The sequence below is a fragment of the Lycium ferocissimum genome, unplaced genomic scaffold, assembly GCF_029784015.1.
Source record: "Lycium ferocissimum isolate CSIRO_LF1 unplaced genomic scaffold, AGI_CSIRO_Lferr_CH_V1 ctg7138, whole genome shotgun sequence".
NCBI lineage: Eukaryota > Viridiplantae > Streptophyta > Magnoliopsida > Solanales > Solanaceae > Lycium > Lycium ferocissimum.
The window spans coordinates 16,471-21,175 of record NW_026726650.1 but is presented as its reverse complement, the minus strand read 5'-3'; the positions used below and the strand labels follow the sequence as shown (position 1 = coordinate 21,175).

Sequence of the window (4,705 nt, the reverse complement as noted above, 5' to 3'; positions counted from 1 at the left end):
GAAATAGGAAAATAATTTTTTTTTTTTGTATTTCGTTTATATAAAAATGAAATAGGAAAATAATTTTTTTTTAATTTCGTTTATATAAAAACGAAATAGGAAAATATAAAAAACGAAATAGGGAAATAATTTTTTTTTTTTGTATTTCGTTTATATAAAAACAACGAATTAGGAAAATAATTTTTTTTTATTTTGTTTATATAAAAACGAAATAGGACCCTAAATATATATATATATATATTCTCCATTCTCCATTCTTCCTCTTCTTCCGGATTTCATATTTTTTTTCTTTTTCTACTTTATTAACCAACGAAATGAACAAAAAAATAAAATTAAAACTATTTTGTATATGGAGAGCGAGAAAAAACATAACAAAATAATTTATTTTTTTATTTCGTTATATACCCTTTTTTTGGAACAAAACATTTCGTTGGTATATAAACGAAAAAAAAAATTTTTTCCTATTTCATTTTTATATAAACGAAATACAAAAAAAAAAAAAAAAAATCCTATTTCGTTGGTATATGAACAAAATACAAATATATATATATATATATATATATATATATATATATATATATATATATATATATATATAAAACCATAGCGATTTTTTTTTTTTTTCTTATTTTGTTTTTATATAAACGAAAAAAAAATTATTTTCCTATTTTGTTTTATATAAACGAAATACAAAAAAACATTTCGTTGATATATAAACAAAAAAAAAAAAAATATTTTCCTATTTTTTTTTATATAAACGAAATGCAAAAAAAAAATTATTTTCCTATTTCATTTTTATATAAACAAAATACAAAAAAAAAATATATATATATATATATATATATATATATATATATATATATATATATATATATTTCTTATTTCGTTTTTATATAAACGAAATAAAAAAAAATTTTTATTTCGTTTTTATAAACGAAATACAAAAAAAAAAAATCCTATTTCGTTGGAATACAAACGAAATGCAAAAAAAAAAAAATATTTGTTACATTTCGCTACAAGTGTAGCGAAATGCAACAATATCCGGACCGGAATAGTATTGATTTTGGGTATTTCGTTGGATAACCAACGAAATACTCATTTTGGTATATAAAAAAAAAATGCATCCTATTTTGGGCTATTAGCTCCAAAAACAAGTCATTTTGGCGCCGGACTCCAAGTATCACTGTCCTTTTTTGTTTACTTATTCTTGACATAAGCGAACAAGTATCACTGTCACAAAAAGCTTTATAAAAATGCATACTATTAGTACACTGACTACACATCTACTGCATATGATGCAGGATTTCTATAAGAATGTTACAAACAAATAATCAAGAATCAAAGAATGGATAAAAAAATATCCATACTAAGGAAGGAAGAGGAAAAAATAAAGAACACCAGTAGACGGGCTGATCTAGAGCACCGGTTACAGGTACCTGAACCCAACAGCTTTTTTCCAGACCCTGTATATATATTAAGAATTCAACTAAGTACTATAAACTTGAAGTCGTTGTAGGAACCCATAAACTTCAAATTCTGAAAGTACCTATTCAGATTTCTTGTTCGTCTTTGTCGACAACTTCCTCTTCATTCTGCTAAAAGGCCCTACCGTCCGGTCCATTACATACATGTAAATAACCAGGCTCCAAGATTTGTAAGACTCCAAGTTTTCATAATATTCCGGGGCGATCTGCTTCACCTTGAAAAGCTTTCTTCCCGGAATCTCGTTATGGTAACCTATGCTCCTTGTCATAAGAAAATGGACATGGTGCTTCTCTTGCTCGTTATGCTTGTGAAATGACCGGCCATTGGATGCTCCACAAAAGTAGAAAAGATCAAATAAGCCAAAGATTTTCATCCCCAGAAGTATACGATAGATCCATCGAGAAATAGCTGGATGATCAAATTAATAAACTCCCATACACCGGGCGGTTTAGGTTTGAGAAAATTAAAAAAGGCCTGAATGCGTAAAAGAAGAGTTGAAGAACGACCCATATTGATTTTGCTGGGACATTTTTGACAACATGGGCTTCAGCAAGACTCGAGATATCCATATCCATATCCATTCCATCGACTCCTTGAAATCAATGGTGCTCGAGGTGATACCTTTGAAAGGTGACAGACATGGGAACACCGATGGGAAGCTAGGTTGGCTAGAATACCAAGCCAACGGTTGTAAACTGGAGTAGAGAAAGCGAGGTTGTGACTAAGCTCGTGAATGGCTGGGAAGAGATTTTGGTTAAGGAAATAGCCAAAAAAAATAGGCAACCATCAATATCTTCAGCCAACTTGCATCATGGAGGAAGGTAGCTGTCAAAAGCTGAAGCAGAACAACCAGCAATATCTGCAATACAAGTTTTGGAGATCGATAAACAAAAAAGGAAATTTTGATAGTCGTAGACAATCATATGCCTCAAAACTTGCTGACATTTTAGGTTACTAAGCAATTAACATGAAAAGGTTCCCTGGTATTTGACTGGGCACAGAGTTTAAGAGAAAAAAGAAACTTTTGAAACTTGTTGTATAATATAAGTCATAGAAATTTTTGTGGCTATAAATCATTTCATTAGGGTAAAAGTTTGAAGTTAAATTGTTACTAAATATGAAAATGTGCCATTGTTTTTGGGACTGACTTAAAAGGAAAGAGTGTCGCATAAATTGGGACGGAGGGAGTAATTTGTATTTGTATGAAACAAGGTGTACTAATCCGTTCCTTCAATCAGCTCAGCATGTTCAATAAATTAATTTGACTTGTTCTATGACATTATATATTATTCTCAGCATGGATCTATTTGGACAGCTTGATTCCATAAAACTGTAGGGAGAGTTTAACAAGACAATACCAAAGCATTCAAAGTATATCGAGCAGGAAGTTCTGTAGCACCATCAATTATATAAGCAGTCCACAAAAGATATCAGCAATAAATCATAGCATTGCAACAGAACATTGGTAAAGAAAAGATGCTTTTATTCAATCTGAATGGCACAAAATCCGTCAAAGTTATCAGTTCTCTTTGTAAATACTACAGTCTGTTTTAAAGGCCAAGTTCAAGAAAAATGAAGTCGAGAAAATCCTGACCAGTTTTTCTCATCTTGTAAAATCTTGGAAACAGTTTGACATAAGGGTGGGAGAAGTCTGGTGTGCTCATTGGCAGTTATTTATTTTCGTAATAAAACAGGTGTCTGGGTCTGGGTCAAATTGCATGCACGTCGACTATCCTACCGTACACTAGTTACTTCTCACCAAACACAGGTATCGGATAACTCTGCATATCAAAGTTACATTGCAAGCACCTCGACTATTCTACCGGATACTTGTTATCTCTCACCAACGGAGGTATCGGGCAACTCTGCGTACCAAAAAACTGCCAACAGCCGCAGAGCTCCAGGAACCACCGGATTTTTTAAGGATGAATCCAGTGGTCCCCACAGCTCTTTCACTAAAGGTGGCTTTTTTTTTTGCCAAAAGAATGTCGGTTCAGCCATCCACATTGAGCCTGTTTTCCAATCTTGCTCTCCTACTTGGAAGGAGGACCCTTCTCCTTTTTCTTTTTTTTTAATAACTGTAGCTTGCGCGCACCTGGTCTAATTTCACGGAACTGTGAAACTCTGTCCACCAAGACTTGGACATATGGGAAGAAATCACCTAGTGTTTTTGTTGCTATTGGAAATTGAACCTAAGACCTCATGATTCTCAACCCACTTCATTTACCACTAGGCCACACCCTAAAATCCGTCTTTTTTATATCCTTAGAAAGCAGTCCAAAGAGAAACCCTCTCCTACAGCAAAAGTTGCAACATTGAAAAACTACCCTATTTCACAGTTAAATTATCTTGTCCAAGAGGCATATTGGATCAACAAAAAGTTGAAATGATTCCAATGCATAAAAATACATTCTGCAAATGCTCAATCAAATCTTGTCAACAACAGATTCTTGGAAACATAATGCAGCATACTCAGAGCAAGCAAATTGAATAAAATCCAAATCAAAATGTTTAAAAAGGATTAAACTTTTAGCACAACCCATTTAAACTCATATCCAAAACGACCCATTAAGCATAATCACTACTACATTAAGATAGGGAAAAAAAGATTTTATATTTATGAAAAAGGGCTTCTTCTTTTTTTTTTTTCTTTTTTTTTTTCCCTTGAGGAAAGCAAAAGGGTGAGGGCCAAAAAGGTGTTTAATTTGAGGCTACTTAGAGAGAAATCTTTAGCCATTTTTACACCTTCTTCTTCTTTTTCTCTCTTTTTCCCCACAAACACCATTTTTGCTTTCTCTCTGGTTCCTCTACTTTGGGCCGTCCTTTTGAGTGTTGTGTGTGTAGATTTTCTTGATTCTGTTCTAAGTACACACTTGGGAAAATTAGCGGTTTGTTTTTTATTTAATATAATAAAACAAAGATGTGGTTTCAACTTTCAATACAATAATACACTACTAGAAACTGAGATTTTTCGCGTTGACATTTAATGGGAAATTTGTGATATAAAACATGATTTTTCTATCTCGCTTATTCCCATCGTTAACAGGGAACTAAAAACGGAGGTTCATTTTTTTTTTTTTTAAAAGCGCATGACAAAAAAACCCATTCCATTGAAAGATAAGTAATTTTTTTTTTAATTTTTCCGTGTGACAACACTATTATTTGTGATTTTTGAGCTAAAATATTCGATTTTGTGTGTGTGTGTGTGAGATATTATAGA

The 4,705-nt window shown here is 32.1% G+C and overlaps 1 pseudogene; it reads right to left on the bottom strand.

Annotated features, from left to right (window-relative positions):
* Nucleotides 1-1,545: 1,545 nt before the first annotated feature.
* Nucleotides 1,546-2,395, bottom strand: LOC132045586 (sphingolipid delta(4)-desaturase DES1-like; annotated as a pseudogene).
* Nucleotides 2,396-4,705: the final 2,310 nt, after the last annotated feature.